General features: G+C 42.0%; 1 protein-coding gene across 14 annotated transcripts in view; it reads right to left on the reverse strand.

Annotated features, from left to right (window-relative positions):
- The window catches only part of spaca6 (sperm acrosome associated 6), a 49,181-nt gene that overhangs the window by 34,107 nt on the left and 2,954 nt on the right, over positions 1–12,120 (reverse strand). For 4 of the 14 annotated variants that reach the window (XR_004212965.1, XM_031852594.1, XM_031852590.1 and 1 more), the window contains exon 1: positions 8,537–9,131. The gene's annotated coding sequence lies outside the window, so the exon portion shown is untranslated. Of the gene's footprint in view, positions 1–5,784; positions 7,387–8,536; positions 9,134–9,880; positions 10,034–12,120 lie in introns of those variants that run through there. The other 10 variants (XM_031852595.1, XM_031852592.1, XM_031852591.1 and 7 more) reach the window with 8 other exon arrangements.

Below are 12,120 nucleotides of genomic sequence, written 5' to 3' on the forward strand. Positions count from 1 at the left end.
GCCAAGGTGTCGCAGGACAAGACCACGAGAAGCTACCGACTTACTTGTGAGCTGCTCAAGAGAACGGTTCCAAAATATAACACCCACTTGTCACTTCTGGAGTTATTTTAAACCAGATACAAAATATAGCGTTGCAATCCTGTTGTATTCTAACCTTTAATTAAATGCATTAAACAGCATCTAATCTACAAAAGACAAACTAGTCACACAGGAAGAAGAGGTGTGTAAACAAAGTTCAGGATTTCTGGTCTCCCTTTAAATGTGGAATTGAGGGTTTTGATGTCAGTATTGAGTTATAAGGTATCCACCATAGGTAGAACAGAGGCCATCAGATAATTCAATGTCTAACTTTTGTAAGAATTCTGAATTGCAGAAAAAACACTTAACGCTATTTACACTGCAGAGTAAATTACATTATAATTAGCCTCATTTCAAAAGCTGCACTTAACGCTCAAATGTTTTGCCGTGCTTCTCGAGTGCTGCCATTAATAAATGTTTGGATATTTACAGATTACAACACGATTGAGCATATTTGAGCCGTTTCTTTCTCTATTGGATGATATAATTCCAGTGTTCCACTGCTTGAAGGTATCAAGGACGGACATTACTGGTGGCAGACAGTAACAGATTCTGTTTCATGCTTATTTTGTCTGCCTGAAATTGCTTGGATAAACATTTGAGAGTGTTTAAATCTTTTGATCTATCTGAAAGCAATCTCGATGCACACATGCGTTCTGCAGTGTGGACAAAGCGATGCACCAGCTTGGAGAGCTAAGCCTCCTGCTCCGGTTTGATAAATATAACTTCAAAAGAAGCAGCCAAACAGCTTTAGCTGGCCGACTGCACAATGAGCATAATAACTCCCCACCCCCTGGGAGCTCCAGCCTAGTTCATTTACCCTTGCAAAGCGCTGCCATGTCTGTATGTGCACATGTGTCTTTGTTTCACTGCGAGCCTCTCGGAGGCTCCCCACCTTCTGCTCGGTACAAAGCGGATGTATAGAGGAACCTTTTGGACCCAATTTTTTACAGAGGAAATGCATCCCCCCTCCCTCGCCTCCCTTCTATTTGCCGCTCGCATGTAATGCCTGATCGACCACAGCACCCCTTAAAGAGGTCAAAGGGCAGACAAAACAGTCTGGTGTCATGGCAACGTGTGTGCCACCAACTAGAATGGTGAGGGGGATAGCGGGGGGGGGGTCCAATGAGCTGTCAGTTAAACCTTTGAGAAAGCCGCCTTGTGTTTAGGCTAAAGTGTGTACAACATACAAACGCATATAAGCACACATTGTGCACCTGCACTTTGAAAAGGACCCTCCTAATTTGCACTCCAGAATAATCAAGCCAAATCCCTCCACGCAATGCAGTTAAGTCAGAGTATCAGGTGGCGTGCACGCCGATGTGCGCTTGCTGTTGCTGCACGTGCACGCAAGTGCGCGTCGTCCGTGTGCACGGGAGACACTCCTGTGTAAAAGGTTCTTTGTGACCGCTCGATGCAGTGGCAGTGTTTACGTGATGGGGGAGGGGGGCTAACGGGTAATTGGGAAGCAAATGCATTCAGATCAATACTAAGCTGAGAGAGGGTGAGTGGGGTTGAGAAGGGAGAGTGGAAGGTGGTGAGTAGAGAGGGAGGGGCCACTAGAGGGACTGATTAATCATCCCTGTATTGTTATTGACTTTCTGTTAAAGGGGGTGAGTCAGACTGTGAATTATGCGTTTGTGTGCGTATGCGTGTGTTACACCATACTCAATGAGAGCACAAAGTCATCAATTACGGTCCTAAACTTCCCAAAGGTTTGGCACTGTAGCTAGTTCAGTCGTGCTGAGACTACCTCTTTCCTTTCCTAGTTCCTAACTTTTAGGCAGTTAGTTTGCATATTCAGGGGAACATCCATGAAAGATTTAATTATTCATGTTTTGTAAAAAGAGCCAATATGCTGTTCCAGTTTCAACAGGAACAGGGAAGCAAAGGAGGCTAACAGGAAATCCCCTGTGAGGAGTTAATGAGGAGCTGATGACCGAACAGACAACAGAGAAGGAGGGAGGCTGCTAGAGGAGGAGGAGGGGAAACGCTGGCATGACATCTGACCCTCTGGCTGTGACCTTGTTCATTGTCAGAGAGAGAAGAGACTGGATACACCTGAGGACCGGCCACGTGTGAGCACATGTACACAATATCTTAAAAGAAACTTAAGCTAGCTAATTCAAACAACCACCAATGTCCTGCCCAATCCACAACAAGAAACCCTAATTAAATAAATAAAACTGACAATTAGTTTTCAATTATAACAGCACGACACCCAACGTCAGACGTTGCCACAGGCAGTGTTTAATTATGCCCCATTTAAAAACAGCAACTTGTCAGAGGACAGAAGGTCAAGCTAACTGAATGAAAACCCCATTCAGTGTTACCTTGAACTTGAACAATGAGTCTGGTGTTTGAGCTGGGGCCACTTCCTGACCTTTCCGTCCCTCTGTGGAAGCAACCAACCGCAGCCTCTCCTTTCATCTTACAGATGTGCCCCCCCGACGACTCACACTGACCAAAGAACAGCCAGTAACGGCAAGTTTTACTTCCACCGTTGACTTCTGAATCATTGACTTGGAAAAGTCTGTTTTGCTGTGCTATCTTACATACTGGTGTGTAATGTTTATATCACTTTAACCAGTTGAAACAGGCCATCAGACAGACAGATTTTTCATTGCTTAGGAGTTGGTGTGACTGTTGGTGCCCTGAACCACAAGGGTTCATTTTCTAATGATTCACTGAGCAGACAGACAATGAACACAAACGATTCCTCCTCTCTTTCACCTTCCTTTATTCTAGTCCTCACATTGCTCCAGCATCAAACCCTTCTCCTCCTCCTTCAAGACGCTTGCTCTCTCTTTTGCTTTTTCACCCACTTGTCTCTTCCTCGCAGACGGTCTGTTTCTTTACGCCTTCATCTTTCTTTCCCCTCTTTCTTCACACCGTACCCACCTCTTCTTCTGTCTGGCACACTTGAGGGTGTCGTGGTGTGACGCGGCCAGCTGACACCTCCGGCGTGACTGCAGAGCGTTTGTATTGCCGCAAAGCATAATGGAAAGCCTTGTGAATGCCATCCATATGTCGACAGAGGAGACGTAGTGACACTAAAAACGACTATCTTGAAACTCGTACATGTTTTAGGGCTATAACAAATGAGTGTTTATATTTCCTATTCAATAAATCAATTATTTATTCAAATAACTGAAATATTCAAGCTTTAAAAAATGAAAAGAAATTGTAAAAAAATGCCCATCATTAGTTCAGAACATTGTCAAATTACTTTTTTTGTCTGACAAACCGTACAAAACCTTAAGTTTGTGGAAACAGTTCGAAAAAGTTCACTAATTAAGTTTGATGAGTTCTAAGCTAACCGACTACAGTGTTATGATTAACACACAGAGTGGTATCGATCTTCACATTTAACTCTTGAAAAGACATTTTGTGCATTCCTCAAAAACGTTGATCTATATGGCTTCAAGACCAGCCGTTTCATATTCAATTGAGATATTCATCGTTCTTTGCATCGAGATATTTCAAAAACGTTTTCCGTCTGTGACTCTTGTTCTATTTAACAGAGCAAGACAGCTAAGTGACAACCCCAACATCTGATTTGACACTGAAGACAGTGTGATTGTGTGGGTGGAGACTATGCCCTGGTCCACAGTCATGGTCCTCATGAGAAGCTATGAACAGACGATGTGATGACATCAACAAGGCTCATTCCTCAGGAACCTGCTCCATAAATCATACATGACTGACATACTTAAGAGGACACAATACCAGCAGGAGAGAGAGAGAGCTGTGCTAGAACTATCACATATAGCAGTGTCACCATCTATCTCTTTTTACCCAACCCCAAACTCCTGAAGCTCTCAAGATGTCCGAGACATCTAAAAAGGAGCCTGAAAGGAGAGGGAAGATGGAGAAGATCAAAACTCCAGACAGAACATAGCAGAAAAAGACGAGACGGAAAGAAGGAACGTGGTGATAAAGATGGAGATCAAATGTAGAGGGAGGCGGAAGAGACAGACGTGAGGAAAAGAGGGGAACGAGATAGTTTGGCGAGGTAAGAGGCAACACTGAGACCTACTAATGCACAATGGAGGAATTCTCACTGCTGACTCCAAACACATTCCTACAGCCTGAAAATGTTAACCCCCACCTCACCACCTCTGCTTTCTTCTGAATGCACGAGGCAGCCACCTGGGCCCTCCATGAGGAAACTATTCATTGATATCAACTCGGTTACTGGAAGAAATTCTAACACTGCAGTGGAAGGGAGGATCCTGATTTCATGATCGACAACTAAGCAGTTGACCATTCCTTTATGCTGAACCAGAGTATTAAGTTAAGAAAAGCTAAATATCCACGCAATGGAGCTGAAACAAGTGCCCTCTTGCTGCCGTTTAAAGTTTGTGATTTGCATCGAAATCTTGGTCAATAATTGACTGAAGAGAGAATATTATTGAGGCAAAAAAGATTTTGTGGGTCTAGTGTGGTTTTTAGACTGATTAGATGCAGAAATGTACATGAAAATGAACATACTGTAGCTATAAACTGTGTGGAATTATTCACAAGTATGTGATCTGAGAGAAATATGGACATTTACTTCAGTGTAAAAAGTGCATTATATCCATTTATAACCAAAGTTCAGTAAATGAAAACCTGTTTGTTTGGTGAATCAAGTTCAAGTTACCGCTCAACTGATACTGAATTCTTTCAAATTAATTCATTTTTTAGATATTTTTAGCTTCAATTGTATTTGGTCACAAGGGGACATTGTCGTTTCTGTATGTAGTAAGTCTCAGCCCCTAGAAGTTTTGAGGTTAATACTGAAAGTTAAACTTAACAGACATTTCAGCTAATTCTTTTCACATAAAACGCATAATATGAACAGATATTTTTAAATTTTTAAAGAATTGGGACCATGAACTGAGCGGGGAATTTTACAGTTGAAAAAATTTACTTGAATAAACAGTAATCTAGTGGATCATTTATGTAATAGTGACACCGTTTCTAAACGACCTCAAACATATTTTTGGCATTTCTATACTGCAGTTTTGCGTTACTCATTGGCTGACATACTGTATATGCTGATACCAAAATATGGTATACCCCAATATAATAATCCTAATACAAGTGTTGTCCAAGGGCTGTGTGTAGTACATAAAGAGCATTAGTACAGGTGTGTTAAATAACAGCAACAAGATATTATTCATCAGTAATGGTAGTAGTAGTTAGATCTTCCACAAAAGTCGCAATACCTTTTATTCATTCAATATTTTACCAGTATTGAAGTATGAGTAACAAAATATGCCAGAAGATTCAAAAGTAAAATGACACTTTTGTTATATTATTGGATAAATATTATTGTTTATGAATTAATATGAAAGGAGCATGTTGATTTAGTTGGTCGAAATGGAGCTAATTTTAAGTATTTTATGTACCTTTGGGTAGTTTAATCTAAAATAATGAGTCATATTTTACAAGATCATCATATGCAAGTAATTAGTACCTACAGCTGTCAGATAAATGCAGAGGAGCAAAAAGTATACGACACATTTTATACAATTCTATTCCTCAATAGAGAAAAAAAGCATCTGCAGTAATAAATGATCTCACTACATCAACACCGTCGTGTAGCAAATGACAATAATATCAAGACTTCCTGCAACTGGAACAATGTACAAGAACTTCACATCAGTCAGAGATGGTAAAACGTTGTGCTCCGTGCGACATGAGAAATATTATCTGTACCTTGCTTATAGTAGAAAGGCCCTATACCTTGTGGGTATCCAGATGGAGCTCTCTCAACTTCAGCCCCATTTCAGCCCGCATGTCCTAGAGAAGGCCGACAAACACTGATGCAACTAGAACACCGAGTCCGGGGAGAATAGCTCTCGCTGAGACTGAGAGAGCGTTGGTACATCCACAGCGGTCACATGGTGCAGCGCTTTCTCTCCGCGCGGGACCCTGCTGCCTGGTGTGTGTGTGTGTGTGTGTGGCCCTTTTGCCATCTCTTTCACACCCGAGCTACATAATTGATAGCGAAGGCAGAGTTATGTTTTATAAAGTGAAACACATTAATGGCTTCCTCCGCACTCTAAACTTTAGATGTGCTGGGATCAGTAAGTGAAGAGGCTTTAAATAACCGACACATTCGTTGTCAGTACAATAAGCCAGTGTAATCCATTATTTCTGCCCAAGTATTCAGTATTGTTATAGAGAAGCTGTTCATTGAAAACGTACTGAATGCTTCAAATACTTGTACGCTTTAAGTGTTAATATAATATGACAGATGGTCTTAATGCCATAACTAGTCCCTAAAAAGGGTTCTTATTGTCCGTTTTCAACTTGTTTGTGAAAATTGAATACAAAAAAATAAAGAAGCTCCATATTTGATTTGTGAAACGTGCAAAACACAGCAAAGTAAAAAGATGGCGTATGACATTGCTCTTCAATTTTAGGTTTGTCCCATTAAGGAATTTGTCATTAGCGCAAGATAACATCCAAATAACCATAAGGTTTAAGGATTTAACAGCACACAACTGAACACAACTTCTGTATATAAGTTTCTAAAGAAGTGGTTTGACACCTAAAGACAGTGTCAGCGGTCTTTATGTGTATTTGGGCCACAGGAGACAAACAGACAGCCTCTAAACTGCTGAACTGGATGAGCGTGGTGGAACACAACGGTACCAACTACGCTCTCAATTGTGCAGGCCGAAGCGCCACATCGAGCTCCCGCTGCTGGACACCATCACACCACTCACTGACTCGGGCGTCAAGGTCAGTGCGGTACAGTCATCCTGCATGAATGCGAGTTTATCGGAGCTAAAACAATTGGTCAATTGACAGAAATAAAATCAGTAAATATACTGATAATCGATTAACAGATAAAGCCGTTTCTTTAGCAAAAGTGCAAAGAATTCAGAGCTCCTGACTTCTCAAATGAACAATTTCTGGTTTACCCATTACTGTGATAGTAAATTGACTATCTTTGGGTTTTATACTGTTGGTTAAATAAAATAAGCATTTTCAATCGATCAATCAATACAATATTTGGACCAATTGATAATGAAAACTGTTTATTTTGGCCAAAACAGTATTTAAAATACAACATGCACTTTCTCTGCTATTGTAAAGATTAATCCACATTGAGACTGAGGTGGAATATCTCGTCCTGAACAGCATCAGAAATCAATGAGGAGTAACTTGAATTGAACTGCTTTATGCGATTTCATTATCCAAGTTCATCTTTTAACTTTAAGTCTCCACGTTAACTCAAGTCTAGATAACATGTGTGCACATGAATAAGGGCCCAATGTGCAACAGAGCATCTCTGTATTTGGCCATGGATAAGAACATAGTCTGTGTTTGACAAACCTGTTTGTAATTACTTGCTCAGTTAATTAATCTTCCAACAAGGTCCACCAAAAACAAATACGTTTGTTCGTTCAACTGTCTTTCTGTGCAAACCGGCCTTTGCTAAATCTGGTCTATGGACGCAAACCAGCTCCCAATAATCAAGATCGTCTTACGGAGACTTTGGTTCCAGCGTTAAGCCACCAGTTAAACCTGCAATCAGACGTAACAATCAAGACTACCATCATCCCGCAGTCACTCTCTGATCCAAATTTCTGCCCTTTGCCAAAAGGCGCACCCTGTTGGAGAGATAACCGGGCTGTCTTTGCGAGTTTGTTTGCATGCAGGCAGACGTACAGACACCGAGCGCTCGTATCAGGTCTCCATGGAGATGGAAACGGCTTGTTAAGAGCATGAATAGACAGAGAATAAATCACAGGTCCTCAATCGCACGTGCGGGGGACAACAGTAACTCGTCGATATTAAACAATGGAGGCAAAGCTAAGAACAACAGGACGGCGAGGATGGAGTGAGAGAAGCTTTGGCACAAAGCATATTCGGAGAAGTAAGTTAGGTGTTCGTGGACGCTGAGAGACAGAGAGCTGAAGGACACGTACTGAGACCACAAACAAACAGTGAGGGGAAGGAGAGGGTGGGACGTGTCCATTCCAGAGTAGGGAGGATGACGGCCAAATAATTCAAATACTATGTCATCTTTTCAACGGTTTCATATCAGCTGAAACTCGGCACCAAAAGCTAGGCCAAGAAAAACATTCACTCCCTAACAGAATATGTGTAACGATTTGTGAAGGCCGTGAGCGACACAGAATAATAGCACAACTGGGCCCCGAAAGCAGCCTGAAGGTCTTTCAGCAAATACACACATTATGTCAAGCAACTGCAGGAGATAAAAGGCACGGCAGGGTTATGTGAGAAGCGTGGAGACGGAGAGAGGGAGGAAGGAAAATTACTTTAGGTACACAAACCAACAAACCATCAGAGCCGAACATAGAAATCAAGAGGCAGCGAAAACAAGACAGAAATAATGTGTGGGGGTGAATACTTTTCTAACAGCTCAAGGATGGAAATTACACAATGCTTGAGAATTATGTTGTATAGGTCACCCCTTTTTTTTTTTTTTTACCTTTTCCCGCGTTTCCTTCTCGATTCCAACTTGATTCCTCCTCCTCGTCCCCTCTTCTTCACTCTGGAGTTAGTGTTTGCCTTCCTGACATGCAGCCTTGCATCTCTATTTCACTCCAGTCTCGTCAAATTTGATCCGTTGTTGCCTCATCTCCTCTCCCTCAGACACCATTTCTCTTTTCTTCACCCTTCCACGCTCAGGACTTTGAAGGGAAACATGCCTTGTGGACAAAGGAGATCAACGGTTGGAAGAAAAGTACAGTATTGGTACTTTTCCTCACGACGTCGCGCTGGAACTGTGCAGAACCCGCTCCACCATGCGCTATACAGGAAAGACAAACACACAAAAAGTCTCAGTGGTGCAGGGAGAGGTGAGAAAACGGAGAATGCAAGAGAAGGCATCAGTCACCGTGTGCGTTTCTGTGTGTGCGTGTGTGTGTGTGTGTGCGTTAGAGAGTGTGCATGCATGCAGGGTAGGAATGAAGGAGAGAGGGAGGGACAGAGATTGAAGGAAGCTGCGAGGGAATAGGAGGAGTATACATGGAGAGACAAAAAGGGGGAGGAGACATTTTTCTCCATTTTCCTATTCACATTTCTTTCTAACCCCCCGCTTATTGTGAAATGATCCCCATACTGTCTCCATGTTCACAACCGCTTTATCAATACGTCGTTATTCTGCCGTTCGCCGACTGTTTCCCCCTTGTCATATTCCCCCTTTGTTGAAGCCAGCTGTGTCTTTAAGCTCGTGCACTTGAACTCTGAGTGCTTTTCTTTCTCCGTGTACTTCCCCTCCGCTGGCCCCCCAGCATACAGGAAAGAGACACAGCTTGCAGGGAGAGGGAGGGAGAGAGCGAGAGAGAGGGGAAAAAGGGGGGAGAAATGCAGATGGGGGAGGGGGAAGGTTTGTAAACGGTTGTTCAAGGCTATGGACCACTTGGAAACCAGCTCAAGAAATACACAAGATTCAATAAAGATATGAAGAAAATATGTGAATCAAAGCACAAGTTTTGGGGATGCATCAATAATAAAAGGGCTGTCTAATGTGTTTGTAGCAGAGGTAAGAGAATAGGCTGCTGTTGAAATATTGATTCGCGGTATGAAGTATGTCCGTGTGTTTGCAACGTCGCGAACGCGTTCAGTGGAGAAAGTGCAAGGTTAAGGTCAGACCATTAAGCAGAGCTTCACGTAGCTGCACAAAATCTCCATGGCAACTGCTGATACACAGGTGAAATATTTTGTAATAAGACAACTCATTAGTGTTTTGGGTCATGAAGAGGACCATCATACCAGCTGATGCTTTTATCTATTTTTCATAGAAAAGAAAAAGAGTGGGCAGTCCACTCACTTTGATTTAATTGTTGAGACAGCAGAGCGGCGAGTCAGGGGGGAGTCAGGGGGGAGTCAGGAGCTCGGGCAGGTTTCGATCGCAGGCCGGGTGGGGGGCGGTAAACTGAACCACCCGACGACTCTCAGCACAGATCTAAAATGAATAGATAGGTCTGCATTACATATAGTCCCTGCGTATTTACATATGCAGGGCAAAATGGTTTGTATAGTAGTTTAATAAACATGTGTTGTATTAAAGTGTCGTGTAAATGGAGGGCATTTATTAAGAAGAAGATTAAGCTCAGCAATATAAAAATAAAAAGGGAAAGAATAAACTCAACAGGTCTTTAAGCATTCATAGCTATGCTGTACAAAGAGATAATGATGAAAACAAGCTAGCGCTGGCAAATCCCAAAGTTTCCATGCTCACTTCCTCATATTATGAAAATCAAAAACAAGCTGCAGTTTCACATTCAAGTTTCAAAACATCAGCAGTTAGCTGGGAGGAAACGAGGGAAATCTTTGAACTCATTCTTAAAAACCAGAACAGAAGGCAGAAGTTTGGTACAAGCAGGAAATCACTTCAAAAGGTAATGTAAGTGAAGTTTGTTGTATTCATATCTGTTTAAAGTTGTTTATGTATTCATTACATAAACTAGTATTTTTCTATATTGTATTGTTTATTCTAATGCACTTAGAAGATGGTTTGAGCAGTAACGTATGCCGTGTTTAGACGGCGACCATGTGAACAGAGAGAGCGACCCAAAATATAGATAATTAAAAAGTCACCAACCAAATATAATCGAGTGAGGAAGTAGTTTCTTGTTGATCTAATCCTGTCTGAAGCTGAGATCAATAAGATATAAAGGCTGTCTTATCTACACAGAAAAAATGAGGGAAAATGTCAACATGGCACATACAACACTTGTTGGCCGGGAGACTTTTTCTCTCTGAAATGTTGAAGCTATTCATATTTAATAATTATTGGTATAATTTAGCAGCTTAAAACTGTGTTTACTTGAATTCAGCGATTACAAATATCAAATTGTATGAATTGCCATATTTGTATAAGGTTTGTCCCTCAGAACAAAGCTCATTGGTCCTTTTTGGCTCGTTACTCTTAATTGCCAAACAACACCTTCTCAGGACGCCTCGTCACAGACTGCATGTGACCGTCTGTGAGCCGGGAGGATTGACGATCCTTTCTCAGAGTTGATTTTCATTTGTCACTTAGTTTAGAGTCCTCAAACCCCCGAGTTTCACAATGAAAAACAGAACAATCTCCCCACAAGGATTTTGCCCAAACTATCAAGGAACTGTTTGTACCAAACAGCAGACAGACAAAGTTAACTAGCTGGTGAACATAGCGGAGTATTTAGCAGCACGCCTCTCTCGGGAATAGACGGAGATAAAGGGAGTGAATACGGGACTCGCATTCATCAGACTCCAAATGAATGACAACGTTGCTCTTTAAGTGCTCGGTGCAGAAATGAGCAACTGTTTGCTAACCAGGTCGCCACCGACTTAAACGTTTATGCCAGTGTTGTGTTTACAGCTTGTTCCACTGCATCCTTGTGGCCAAAAACAATTGTTAATCAAAAGGGAAGGTTCCATCTCAAACATAATTTCCTTCTCATTGTATTAACCATTTCATGACCCGTCAGATTTTTTAATCTTTTGACCTCTTAGGGGGTTCAAAGCCCAGATTGAAAAAGTAAAGTTTTATGTAGCGCATGCATCAGGTGACGTTCTGTCTCTATGGTCCTAAAATATACACAGACAATGTATATTTACAGTGACAGGGACTGCGGATCTCTCCATTTCTTAGCTTGATCCAACATCTTTAATTGAGCATTAGAATAAATCTGAATTTATTCTTTTTTAAAAGCGCGTACCAGACAAATAAATGTGATGTCACCGATGTCTTGTTGCTGCGGTTTGCCTGCAAGGCGCCAAACTGAGAAAGCGCCAACTTTTTCAATCTAAAAAGACGGCGCTGCGTCTAATGCATTGCAAATAGGTATCGACCCACTCCTCCTCCTCCTCCTCCCGGAGGAGGCGGGAGGGAGGGCAGATGATAAAAGGTCAAAGGAGGTGTGTGCTGCATTTGCTCGTACCTTTTGTGTAAGAGGCAAATATTCGTCCCTTAACCACATTACTGGGGACCAGAGGACAGAGACAGACTGGATGCCACGAGAGGGAGACTCTCTCCCTCTCTCTCTCTCTCTCTCTCTCTCTCTCTCTCTCTCTCTCTCTCTC

This window comes from Anarrhichthys ocellatus, unplaced genomic scaffold (genome assembly GCF_004355925.1).
Source record: "Anarrhichthys ocellatus isolate YVR2014 unplaced genomic scaffold, GSC_Weel_1.0 scaffold13, whole genome shotgun sequence".
NCBI lineage: Eukaryota > Metazoa > Chordata > Actinopteri > Perciformes > Anarhichadidae > Anarrhichthys > Anarrhichthys ocellatus.